We start from the raw sequence: 14,390 nt of genomic DNA on the forward strand, positions 1-14,390 counted from the left end.
GGACAGACCAATTGTCTGGGTTTAATGAGACATGTTTTTGGAGGGCTTGACTTGAATGCAAAAAGCAATTGAATTAATCACGTGTCTCTTGGCTCTCAAGTTTTATGTAAATAAAGGGAGAATGCATCAAAGATTGCTCTTCTGAAATTGAATCTGGGGTTGGATTTTTTTTTAAAGATTTTATTTATTTATTCATAGAGACACACACAGAGAGAAAGAGAGGCAGAGACACAGGCAGAGGGAGAAGCAGACTCCATGCAGGGAGCCTGACGTGGGACTCAATCCCAGGTCTCCAGGATCACACCCCGGGCTGCAAGCAGCACTAAACCACTGAGCCACCGGGGCTGGCCTGGGGTTGGATTTTTATCTTAGCCCAGTATCTATGTGCCTGTGGGGCCAAATGGCATCATACCTATCACTTGCAGTGGCTCTTGTCTCTCCTTGCTCACACAACTGCCTTTTCCTTAATAGAAACCCTCGAGTATTTTGCAGGGTCTTGGCAAGGAATTTTCATGTACTCAAGAATGAATCCTGCCACTTGTGTGGTCAGGGGCTTCCTGGAATTTTCTGTTTCTTTTGTCTCCTGCTGTGGTTGTTGATACATCACGAGGAACTGATCTTTTGGCGTGCCCAGCTGTGCTGTTTCTGTGGCTGTCTGTCTCCTCTGCAGCCAGGCCAGGGGCTTCCTGACTTTCCAGACTGGGTGATGTGCTTCTGTGAAAACAGGGGAAAGCTGCTTTCCATTTTTTTGCATTAAACTTGGTACCTAAGAGGGAATTCCTGCCATGTTGCTTGTGTCGCAAAGGGTTATCAGATTGAATCAACTCTTTCCATTTTAGTTATTGTTCTCCTCTTGATAGTGTAAGCTGTGAGTCCATGGGGTTGAATTGAGGACACATCAGAGTGAGAGACAGTCTGCTTCATGTGGATACATCTTTCTTCTCTGCTAGATTTTGGGCCTGGGTGAAACCCATGTGTCTGGTTATAAAGGAAAGAACCAAAGGGGGGTGGTCTGGGTGGCTTAGCTGGTGAAGTGTCCATGCTGGGCATGGAGCCTGCTTAAGATTCTCTCTCTCCCTCTGCCCCTTCCTCCCTCTCCCTCTTTCTAAGGAAAAAAAAAATAAGAACAAAAGATGAGGCCATAACGTGAGATAGACGTGTGTGTGTGTGTGTGTGTGTGTGTGAGTTCCCAGCTCTGTCACGTACCAGTTGTGACCTGAGGCAAGTAAGTCAAACTTTCAGCCTCCTGAAAAGGGACTAACTATGAGATAACATACCCAAAGAGCTGGAGGTAATAGACGGGACTCATTCCTGGCACAAGCCTCCTGGAACCCTGGAATTTCCTTAGTGAAAGGGGTGTCCTTTGTGTGCTAATGAGATGAAGGTCCCTAGTTTTAGGATTGGTGCTGGTAGCCAGAAAACCAACCACAGGATAACAGTGGGAACTTCTGTCCTACCTCTGACCTCCACAGAGGGTTGAGGGATTGAAAACTGAGTTCAGCTACTGAAGGCCAGTGATTAGCTAATCTTGCCTGCAGTGAAACCTTGGTAAAGCAAACAAACAATGTCAGAATGATAAGGATTGAAGGAGCTTCCAAATTGGTGAATACATCCATGCTGGGAGAGTGTGGCACACGCCAGTTCCACAGGGGCAGAGGTCCTTTACTCAGGACACTTCCAGACCTTGCTCTGTGCACCTCTTCATCTGGCTATTCATTTGTATCCTTTAAAATAAACTGCAATAATAAATATAGCTCTGTCATGCATTCTCTGAGTTGTTCTAACAAATTATTGAGCCTGAGGAGGGGTCCTGGGAACCCCTGAAGTTGTAGTCAGCTAGATAGAAGTGACAATAGTCTGGGGTCTTTATTGTCTCAGGTGGAGGGCATTCTTGTGGGACTGGGTCCTGAGCCTGTGGGGTCTGTGCTAACTCCAGCTGGTTGGTGTCAGAATTGAACTGAATTGTAGGACACCTAGTTTGTGTCAGAGAATTGGAAAATCGGTGTTGGAATGATGTATTTGGTGTCCAGAAAAACCAATCAGAGCCTAGTGAAGTATTTGTTCGCAGTAAGGACCTAGGAACTGGGAGCTCACACATTACTGTAATGCTATTTACTAAAATAAAAAGAAAATTAACAAAAACCTATGTAGTGCTAGCTAAGTGCAAGTGGCTCATTTAACTTGTTTGCTCCTTATAACAGGCCGAAAAGCTAGGTACTACTATTCACATTTAAAAGAGGAGGAAAGCGAGGCACAGAGAAGTTCAGGTACTTGCCCAGGCTCGTCACAGGGCTAGTAGGTGGCAGGGTTTGAATCCAGGCAGACTGTTACCTGAGTGCATGACCCTCCTCTTTATAGTATGTTTTTGTAATTGATCTTATTGTTACTTCCATTTGTTCCGGGAGGCCTAAGTAGCCAAAAGAAGATTAATCAGGCATGAGAGCTAATCAGAGAAAGCTCACTTCATGTTAAGACTGTCAGATGTATTTGTTCCCAAAGTAGGTGCGAGCCTTAGAAGGTATAATAGCTTATACAGGGCTTGGATTATTAATAACTTGGACATTTTGGGAGCATTTGGGTGGCTCAGTCGGTTAAGCGCCTGCCTTCGGCTCAGATCATGATCCCAGGGTCTGGGATGGAGCCCCACGTTAGATTCTCTGCTTGGTGGGGAATCTGCTTCTCCCTCTCCCTCTGCCTGCTGCTTCTTCTGCTTGTGCTCTCTCTCTCTCTGTCAAATAAATAAATTAAATATTTTAATAACTTGGAAATTTCTCTTATCCCAGGGTGACATATAGAAGCATGAATGGCTATATAACTTGGGATGTGCAGAAATGCTTGGGTTTAACTGACTTCTCTTGAGAAAGTTCAACTAACTGGAGCCCAATGCTGAGCCTGTTATAACCCTGAAAACCCCGCTGTGTGGTCAGCTCTGTGCGTACAGAGCAAATGATAAATGGACCTAGAGCTGCCTTCTCCCGGCTGGGCTCAGAGGGAAACCTGCCAGCCTGTGGTGGAATCGTGCAGATGGAGGGAGGAAAGGCCCCGTCAGTAGCCCTGCCAAGCGGTCAGTGTAAAACGCACATCCATTTATCATAGCAGATGCAGCAAGGTGCCAGACCTGCACAGATCTGTAAATAAAAGGCATTTGAAAGCCAAACCCATTGGAACACATAGGCATCGCCAAAATAACTACCTTTTTTTTGGTTTTGTTTTAAACTTGGTGTATATAATTTTTATAAGGCTACCATTTTGCATACTTGATGAACTCATTATATTACTTGATCCCCACAAAACCCAGGAGGAGTAGGGCATTAGGATGACTAAGCATCCTGGTTTGCCTGCTGTCCTGATGTCAGTATTAAATGAACCCTTTTCACTTTCCAAAGTGCTCCAGGTTGAACAATAAATTATATGGCCACCCAAGATATTGTGTTTATTTTATGGAAGAAGAAACAGGCATGGGGAAAGTAATGAGTCACTCAAGGTCGTGTAGCAGTGGGGGATGGAGCTGGATTCTAACTCAGGTCAGTCTGTCTCTAGTGTTGCAGTGCTTTCTGCCCAAGAGTCTTCTCTGCTTGTCAGTACAGAGATGTGAGCACATCAGCCCCATGATCAGTACGTCAGGAGGCGTTAGAAACTTACTGGAGTGACATACTATTGTTTCCAACACTGTTGGGCTTCTTTTAGAATGACCTTTAGAGTACATTTTTAAAAATATTTTTAAGAAGATTTTTGGTGTTAGCAAATCTTGGTCCTTTTGGGATAGATTTCATTTTTGGAAATACTCTCAACACTTTTGTAGGCAACTCTTGTGAATAAGGTAGGAAATTATCAGGGTGCAGTTGGTTGAGTGTTCAACTTGTGGTTTCAGCCAGGTCATGATCTCAGGGTCATGAGACCAAGCCCTTTTTGGGCTCTGCACTCAGCGGGGAATCTGCTTGAGGATTCTCTCCTTCTCCCTCTGCCCTTCCCCCTGCTATCTATCTCTCTCTCTCTAAAATAAATAAATAAATATTTAAAAAAAAGTGGCAAATTATTCTGGGAAACACCATTTAAGAGCCAAATCAAGGGCTTAGTTTGAATTAGTGACTTTTTTGCTTGTTTGGCTGGTGAAATTGGCTTTGGAAGAAAAATTCTCAGAGTCATTCTGCAGATGCTTCAAACAGTAACAGTGTCATTTGAATGGATTTAATTTCCCAAATTATTTTTTTAAGTCTCATTTCATCATGCCTGATAAATGTGACATATTGAATCTAGTTTTTCCCAGTAGCAAGCACATTTAACTTGGAATGAATACATTAGCTTGCATAGGTTGTTGGAATTCCTACCCTTAGATAAAGAAAGTAAACCAATTCTTTGCCCAGAACTCATGTTTCTCATGGTCATATTCCCAAGCCTTCACGTTCCACCACGTGAATTCCAGCATGTGTCACTGTCTTACATTTTAAAAATTAGATGTCTTGGTAACCTATGTTTGCAGTACTTAATACCTTTCTTTCAACTTATGATAATGTTTTGGATGGATTCATCTATTAAAAGTAATCATTATACATTTTTAATTGTACTCTTGAATTTATAAAGCAATGTCAAGTCTACTTTTTCTTATTTAAGTTCAAAACAACCAAGGGAATAAAGTGAGCCAGGTGTTGTCACCCACATTAATGGTAAAGAAAGGGAGTCTCTAAAGGTTGTGTTGCCCACGGTCACATAAGTCTAAGTGGCAATGTCTGGAGTTTAGGGTGTGTATGGCATTCAGTTACTTGTTATCTTCCTTTCTAAGGGAATATATCCCCTTCCTCTTGATTGTTCTATTCTCAGAGATCATTGATACTTTCAAGTGTGTATTAGTTTTCTGTGGTGACTGTAATAGATTACAACAGACTTGTTGGCTTAAAACAATAGAAATTTATTCTTGTACAGTTCTGGAGGCCGGAAATTTGAAGTAAATTTTATGGTGCTAAATCAAGTATCTGTAGACCATACTCCATCTCAAGGTTGTAGAGAAAAAAATCAATTTTGTTGCCTTTCCTAGTTTCTAGTGCTGCATTCTTTGAATTTCTTGGCTCATAGCCCCTTCCTCCATCTTCAAGGACAGCAGAGTAGCATCTTTAAATCTCTCTTTCTTTCTTCTGTTGTCATATTCTATTCTCTGTGGTTAAGCTTCTTCTCATTCCCTTTCATAAGGATACATTTGATTGCATTTGGAGCCCACCCTGTTAATCTGGGACAAGCTCACCATTTCAAGGTCCTTAATTTGTTACACCTGCAAAGTCTGTCTGTCTATCTATCCATCCATCCATCTATTCGTTCATCCATTTATCCATTCAGTATGAAGTAACAGTCCCAGGTTCTAGGGGTTAGAATGAGGTATATTATTTTGGAGGGAGAGCATGTTATTATTCAGCCTATCACAGTCCACCCTTCAGCCTTCAAAAGATTCATATCCATCCCATGTGCAAAATGCTTTCACCCACCCCATCTCAGCATTGTCCTAAGTCTCAACCCATTAAAATATTAACTCTAGTCCAAAATCTCATGTAACTACCAACAGCTCAAATATAAAATATCATCATCTAAATCATATAAATCAGGTGTCAATGAAACTCTTGGCATAATTCATCATAAGGAAAATTTTCTTTCCATCTACGCACCTGTACAGCAAGAAAACATACTTCCAAATACAGTGGTGGGACAGGCATAGGATAACAGGCATGCATATTCCCATTCCAAAGAAGAGGAAATGTAAGGAAGAAGTCATTGATCCTGAGCAATTTTAAAATCCAGCAGGACAAGTTCTATTAAGTCTCAAGGCCTGGAAATAATCCTCTGTGGTTCATGGCTCTGACCTCTTAGCTTAAGACTCCACTCTGGGTATTGGTCTTCCTTTTTCTTTTAAAGTAGTATATATTTGAAGGTCAATGCTTTTATGAGCCTGTTTCTTGCCCTCTCTTCATTTTGTTCTCTCTCTCTCTCTCTTTCCATCAAAACTAGCATGGTTTCTACAAATAGAACGCTCAAAAATCTTGTGGCTCTCCACTGTTTATCATAGGCATTCATGCTATTAGATAAAGGATTCCCCACAGATATTTCCTGGACAATCCTATCTGTATTCCCAGCTTCTGCTGAGATGATGAAGTCACATGCCCAGTTTTGTTGGCTCTCTCAACAGATTGTCCAGCCACACTCTTGACCTACTCCTCAGAGCATGATTTCCTTATAGTGATTACCTTATCTACTAATTTTGGCATCTTTTGCAATCTGGATAGGAAGTTAATTCCCAAAGTCGTCAAGTTCTGATTCTTTTTTGCTTAATGTTTCTTCTTCATATTATGTCTTTCCTTTCACGTTTTACTTCAAATAGCAAGAGAAAATCATGCTGTATCTTCACTACATTACTTGGAGATCTCAATAGCTAAGTGTCCAAGTTCATAACTTACAAGTTCTGCTCTCCACACAAATGTAGGATACATTTCAGTTTAGCATTTTGCCATTATATAAAGAAGGGCTACCTTTCCTTCAGTTGTCAATAATATGTTCCTCACTTACTTCTGAGACCTCACCAACAGTGCATTTTATGCTCACATTTCTTTTAATGTGCTAAGGCAATCTCTTTTTCTCTCATAGGTCTCAAAATCCAACTTCCACCCATTACCCAATTCCAAAGCTATTTGTAGGAATTTATTACAGCAGATACCAAAACCTGTAATTGTTTCCAATTGCTATTATAGTGAATTACAATACTCTTGGAGGCTTAAAACAGGAGAAATTTATTCTCTCATAGTTCTGGAAGGTAGTAGTCTTCCTTAGTTTCACTGGTCCCAAACCAAGGGCTGTACTCTTTCTGGAGACTCAAAGGGAGAATTCCTTCCTTGCCTCTTCCAGCTTCTGGTAGCTGCTGATATAATATTATCTCTTTCATCACATTGCATTTCCCTTTTCTATAGCTGTGTTAAATTTCTTTTTGTCTCTCTTTTTAAAATAGGATATATTTTATTACATGTACTGATCATATTTGATTGATTATATTTAGGGCCCAGCCAGATGATCCAGGATGATCATCCATTTCTGGGTCCCTAACTTAATTACACATGTACATTAGATTTTGTTGTTGTTGTTATTTTGCTGTATAGGGTAGCATTTACAGGTTCTAGGGATTGACAATGTGTCTTGAGGGCATTATTCAGCCTACTGCAATTTTATTTTCTATATCTGCATCTTGCCATGGTTACATGATATCTGGGAATATCCATTGCGTAGTAGTGTAGTGTACACACGTTAGGTTGTTACTTGCCTCAGAATGTCTTGTTTCACTACCCCAACCTCTTGTGAAAGACCTATGCTCTAGTTATGGAGTAAGCCAGACTGGACCAGTCACAAGTCCTCATGTACCCTGACCACTGTGGTGGGTACATGACCCAATCTAGCCAGAATTCTTCCCTGAGATTTTAAAATTGAATCTAGAGAGAGAAATGCTACAGGGATAGGAGACTAGAGCTTCCTTTCTTCACCGTGTGGTAAAAACACAGGACTCAGCTTGGCATTTTTTCCATTATCATTCCTGAAATACATACAATTTTGGTAAGAAAGTCCATCCCTCAAAGATGTACAGGCCTCTGACTTCCTGCCTAGGTGGAAGGAAGTTAGCAGGTGAGAAGTAGCAGTACTGATGTGTCTGAGCTCACTAAAAGTTTTAAAATTTTCAAGAGGTTACTCTGGTACATTAAATAATCAATAAATCACCTTGGTACCTTAATGGCTACACAAAAGATATCTTAAAGTTTGTTTAAACATAGCACATAATGATTTCTGCTTCCTCCTGAACCCCACTAAGACAACAAAAAAGAAATAAAAAGCTATAAGCCTACCCAGACAAAAGGTACAGGAGGGGAACCAATAGCAAATTAAAGATGTCAACAAGCGTAGAAGATGGAGAGCAGATGGATGAATGGCAATTGGATAACAAGAGCAAAAAAGGTGAAACAGCGTGTCTGGAGAGTGGACTTCCAACAAGAAATAAGCCAACTTTGGCCACGGAATTCTAGAGATGTGAAAATCAGAGCTCAGATACCTATAAAGACAGAATGTACAGAATGAGTGCAGTAGAGGATAGCTCTCATATTTGTGGCCATCTGTCATCTTCTGAGTAGTGTTTTTATATTTAGGGAAATCTGTAGTCTTGCTTCCCCAATCTAAACTCTAATTCCCAATTTCCCCTTCAGTCATGGGACCTGGTTGTGCCAATCAAATACACATGACATTTTAATTTACAAGTGAGCTGAGGAAAGAGTCTGTGTGTGTTTTCATTATTTAAGCAGAGGGAAATCTAGCTTTTAGTGGAAGCAGTCAGCCAATGGTTGTAAGGTCAAGTGTCTTTATAAAACTGGCTTTGGTGGGGTGGTGGTGGGAGAAGTGATCATCTTCTTTAGTGCCGGGTGGGTAGTAGAGTCTGTGGACATTTACTTACCAGGCCTGTTCTGGTGGGTGATTTTGGGCTTACTTCTAAAAGATTTAGCTTTTTAGCCTTCCCAAAGATTCTGTGAAGTACCTTCAGTTGATAAAGTTCTTTCTCACTTAAATTGCCTAAGTCCATTTCTATGGATTGCAGTTTTTTAGTAAAGCAGAAAATAGGCCACCCCCCCCATACCTTATTAATACTGCATGTATAATGGATTGTTTTATTTGAGATGCCATTTCTTATTCCAAATAACCAGGTAATGGATTTTTCCCACAGCATTTGGAGACACTCAGAGAGAGTTCAGATTGAGGACATCAGGAACAATGAATGGCTAGCTGGCCTCAGATATTAAAGTGAAATAAGGATAGAGACTTCTCTGCCCAATCCCCTTCCTCTCCTCAATTTCCAGAACATAAGTAGCAGGGTATATGTTCCCCAAGCAGAAATGGGAAAATTTTTCTTGTGAGTAGTTGATAATCCAAGAGAAAGGCCTCCAGTGAATTAGATAAATTTCTGTCTAGTCACTCTCAAGTAAAGCCCAGGCTACTCAGCATGAACTGCCAATGAGCATTTTATTGCCTTTCTCTTATATATCAGTGGATGTGTAAGAATCACCAGATTTTGAGGAAATTTTCTATTCTAAAATGAAGAAAGAACAAAACAAAGACTGAGAGGAAATGAACTTGATGAACACTGTGATAGTAAAGTGAGCAAGAGGCAACTTAATTTAAAAGCTATAATTAATTAATATTTTCAGAAAGAGAAGATATTTCATTGATAAAACAAAATACAATCTATTTTTAAAAAAGGACTGGAGAACAAAGAGCTCTTGGAAATGAAAAATATTATAGCAGAAATGAAAAAAAAAAAACATCAGAAGTTTGAAAATTAATGTTGAGGCAATCTCCTGGAAAGTAGGGCAAGAGAACAAAGGCATGGATAGCAAGAGAGAAATTAGAAAATCAGGGAATCAATCAAGTAGGTCCACCAAGAGAGACACAAAAAAGGGGAAAATTTTTTTAAAAGTCCTTTATATATTGATAACAAAAGAACTAGAATCTTGAGATTGAAAAGACTCACTGGGGATCCCTGGGTGGCGCAGCGGTTTGGCGCCTGCCTTTGGCCCAGGGCGCGATCCTGGGGACCCAGGATCGAGTCCCACGTCGGGCTCCCGGTGCATGGAGCCTGCTTCTCCCTCCGCCTGTGTCTCTGCCTCTCTCTCTCTCTCTCTCTCTCTCTCTGTGACTATCATGAATAAATAAATAAAAATTTAAAAAAAAAATGAAAAGACTCACTGTACTCAGCACATGAGTCTGCATCAAGGCACATTACCATGGAATTTCAGAGCATGGGAGATAAAAGGAGAAGATGTTAAAAGTATCCCGGAGAAAAGCAAACGGGTCACATATCAAAGGATCAGGAATGACAATGAAATCTTACTTAGCGGCAAACATAGAAGCCAACAAGTCAAGGGAGTGGTGTCTTCAGGCAGAGCAAAGGCTTCTTGCCTACACATCCATAAACTTCTAAACTGTCAAATGAGTAGATGGAATGTAGATGTGGGAGGCTCAAAACATTTATACTGGGAAACTACTGGAAGGTTTGTTCCAACAAGCAAAAGAAAACATCAGGAAGGAAAATAAGATTCTGGAGATGGGGGATCCAACTCTGAGAAGGAGTAAAGGAATTCCTAGGATGATAAGGAAGGGATTTCCTAAAATGACAGCTGTTCAGGAGCCTCAGTGAGCAGGCCTTTTGCCAAAAAACCCCCAAACTCTCAAAAACCTCATAAAACCAAAAAACCTCACCAAATTTCAAAGGAAAAATGCAGTACTGATAGATTTCCCAGGGAACTATAGTTTTTTGAAAGAGTGTTTATAATTCTAAGAGCCTGAGACAAAATGATGAGATGAAATGATGAAAAATAAAGGCAATTACTAACTTTAGAGAAAACACAATTTTATATAAGAAAGGGAATGCAATTGTAGTATACTATTGGCTTTATTTGTGAATAATTATATAATACTAATTTAGATAGTAACTACTGTTAAAATCAACATTATAATAAAGCTGTATGAAGAAGATAGAGGTGCAATGCATGTGGGGAGGGTGTAAGAGTGTTAAAACTATTTTTCAGTAGAAGGAAATCAATGGATAATCCTTAAAATAATTAAGGAATAAAAATCAAAACACAAAGATAAATGTTGGAAAAAGGAGCTAAAATAATTGAGAATGCTAAAAGAATGAAAAAGTCTGGGGAACAGGACTTAAAGTTAGTGTAGGTGATTGTTCTTTTGCATTACAAGCATTATGGTATTATTTGTTTTTTTTAAAACTTTGAACATGCATTACTTGATGAAAATTCAAAACCAGTCAAACCTTGGAAAAATGCTTAGATCAACAGGAACTCTCATACCCTGTCATGGGGAATGTAAATTAGTGCAATCAATTTGGAAAACTGTTCACTAGTATCTATTGAAGCTGACTATACACATACTGTATGATTTAGAAGTTCAGTTCCGACAGAGATATGCAAGTCATGTGCCGAAAGCTGTACAAGCATGTCCATGGCAATACTATTCATGGTAGCTGGGGACAGGAAATAACAAAGTGTACATCCGCATTGGATATTGTATGGTCATGAAAGGAAGAATGTCACTGTAATGCAAATGAAGTGCTGTTACATGTGACAACATGGATGAAACTCACAACACTGAGTTAAACAAAAGAAGTTAAGCACCAGAGTGCATGCTATTTGATTCCACTTACATAAAGTTCGAAACCAGGCAAAACTAACCTAGGATGATAGAAGCTGGGATACTGGTTGCCTTTGGGGAAGAGGTTGGGGAGGGGAGAGACTGGGAGGGTTGTGAAGGGGGTTTAATGTGCTGGGCATTGTTCAAGTTCCTGATCTGGTTGCTGGTAACATGAGAATGTTCATTTTGTAAAACTTTTCAAGCTATATTCTACTGATTACACATTTCTGTGTATATAATATACTCAGTTAACTGAATTACCTTTAAAAACATTATTTAGTAAAACACTCATGCTTCTACAAGAGTAACTCAGCCCAGGAAGAGATGCCCATCTTTACCAGAGAATCTGCTGTTCTGGAGAATTAGGAAATTATCTACTAATTTATAAATATACATTTAGAAAATCTCAGCAAGCTGAATATGGTTACTTCTTTGTTCTTGACTTTTTACTTCAGTTTAATGATTTTTTTTATTGGATTTGTTTTCTCTGTATATTCTACTTTAAGCTGCCTCAAGGTTTTTGTTTCATTTTGCATAATTAAGGATGTCTTTGTAACTATTTGAGGAGTGCCTGGATGGCTCAGTCAGCTGAGCATGCGACACTTGATTTCGGTTCAGCTCATGATCTGAGGATCGTGAGATCAAGCCCCACATTGGACTTTGCACTGAGTATGGAGCCTGCTTGGGATCCTCTTTCTCCCTCTGTCCCTCTACTGCTCGTGCTCTCTCTCTCTCAAAAAAGAAAAAAAAAAAAAAGAAAAACAAACATTTGAAACATTGGGATGGGTTTGCTCATGCTTTTAGATGCAGTTCTGGTAAAAAGAAAACAAAGGCAGAACACAGGAAAAGTAATAGTCTTATAAAGAAAAGAGTATGCAATGACCAGATTTCCTCGAGGGAGGAGTCGGGCTGAATTCTTTGGTTGTGCCCTTTTATGTTGTTGCAGGAATCTTACCCCCTGAAATAATATAATGCATCGATGACCTTGATGTTTCTAAAAAATGTGTAAGAAGAGTTGGCATTCATATTGCCTTTGCCCTTTTACATTATTTGTGTTGGAAATCTTCATTGTGCAAGCCTTGAAAAGAGGGGAGAGGAAGCAAGTTACCTTCTGCTGACCTTCATATCACCGCATGATAAAAGCCCTTCAACTGCACACATTTGCCTTGCTATCTTGTTCCAGATCAAGGGATAGCAGAGGGAGACACTCTTGAAAGTTCAGCCACTTACACTGAATTACAATGGGTGGCATTGCAGGATACATGAAACAACAACCAAAGTTGGTTGGTAATTGGATTCATACCATGGATTTGTGCCTGAAGTCAGCAACCTGCAAGGGGGAGTCCTTCTCATGAAACATTCTGGGTGGGGGGAGGGTTCTCTAGGGGGAGAAGATGTCAAAAATTTTTCAGGGTATAAAATAGAATTTGGATACCATGAGACTGCATTTGGTCTCTTCCTTTTTACCCTAAGACCCTCTGAGAAAATTATCTGGGGGCAGGTGCAGCTGTTCAGTAGGTTGGGAAATATAGAATAGCAGCAACTGGTCATTTAAATGCCTATAATTATCACTGGCTTTACAAAAGATGTAACATCTTATAATACTTATTGTACTAAACCTATATAGCACTATTATTATATAAAAACAGAATATGTATAATATGTAGTCATAATACTGTAATACTTACAAAGAGGAAGTAATTTGCTATAGAGCCAGGAGACCTGGATTCACATCCTTGGTCTTTAACTGTTTGTGTGAATTTAGGGAATTTAGGCCACTTTTTTACTTTCTCTTTGTCCCCCATTGCTGTTGCTGCTACATGAAGGTAATTAAGCCTGTATCAAAAGCTTTGTTATGGCTAGTACATAGTAGGTGTTCATTAGCTGCTAGGCATCTCCCCCTTTCATACCCCTCAAAGTTATCTCTTGGACAAATCTTAAAGAGTTGCTATCTGTCCAGACTTGTGTATTGGGACAGCTCACATAGAGATACATGCCTCTGGGTATTCCTACTCCTTACAGCAGTCTTGCAAAGAGCAAGCCACTGGAGTCATCTCTTAAAAATGAACGATAGATTTTGTTGTTTCTTTTTTTTTTTTTTTGATTTTGTTGTTTCTTGGCATACAACCCTTCATGTATCTTTCCCTACATACTAAATGAAATCCAAACCCCTTGTCATGTTCTACAGATCTCCTTGTGGTCTGGCCTTTGCCTGCTTCTCTGATTCCATCTCCTAACCAGTCGGATTGCTGACTCTGTCCCTAATACTCTCTGGTCCTTAATCATGCCAACAAGCTCATGCCTCCATGACTTGGAATTTGATGTTCCCCTAATCTGGATTGCTTCCTTTGCCTCTTGGTATGGCTAGCTCCTGCTCATCCTTCAAGGCTCAACTTTTGCCTATCCCAGGAAGATGCTGAGATGTAATTTAGCATGAAGTCTTTTTTTATGGGGACTCTTAGGCTCACCTACTGTGGGAGAGAGGGGATTGGAGCTGGTGTGGGCAGAGGGAGACATGGAGCAGAGCAAGCCAGGCACAGCCCTGGCTGACTACACAGGGAGCTCTGGATCAAGAGTGGTCTTACAGTGTTTCTTCCAGCTGGAAGCCATGGCCAGGCCTTTATACTCTTTCATGGATCAGCCTTAAGTGGGGTTTACCTTTCCACTGGGAAGGATGTGATCTTGGAGAGTCATCTCTCTGCAGCTGAGGCCACCCCTGAAAGGATTGACAGCTGAAGGCTGAGAGCTGATGGTACTCCCAGGCATGAAGTCCTACATTGAAGGAGCATCATAATCCACCATACAGCTTTCCCTGAATACCAGTATCTGTCCCATTGTTTTCTATTTGAGAGTCTGATTATTTCCCTATTTCCTCATTGTTTCTTATGCTGGGCTGGGAGCTTCATGAAGACAGAGCTCATATTTTTCTCCTTCCCTGTTATTTCATCAGCTCATTGCATCGGGCTTAGTATGGTAGGCACTTAATAAGTGCCACTTCACTTATTAAGTGAATGAATAAATAATGAATGCTTAATGATAATCATGAGAGTTATCAAGGAATATATGTCTCTTAGTGTAACATTGAATTTACAAAAGAGGGATCATGTCTGCTCAGTCCCTCTGCCATTTATCATTAGATAAGACCATGAGCAAGATGACATCAGAACTGTGTTTTAATA

This window comes from Vulpes vulpes, chromosome 9, assembly GCF_048418805.1.
Source record: "Vulpes vulpes isolate BD-2025 chromosome 9, VulVul3, whole genome shotgun sequence".
In the NCBI taxonomy this organism is placed as follows: domain Eukaryota; kingdom Metazoa; phylum Chordata; class Mammalia; order Carnivora; family Canidae; genus Vulpes; species Vulpes vulpes.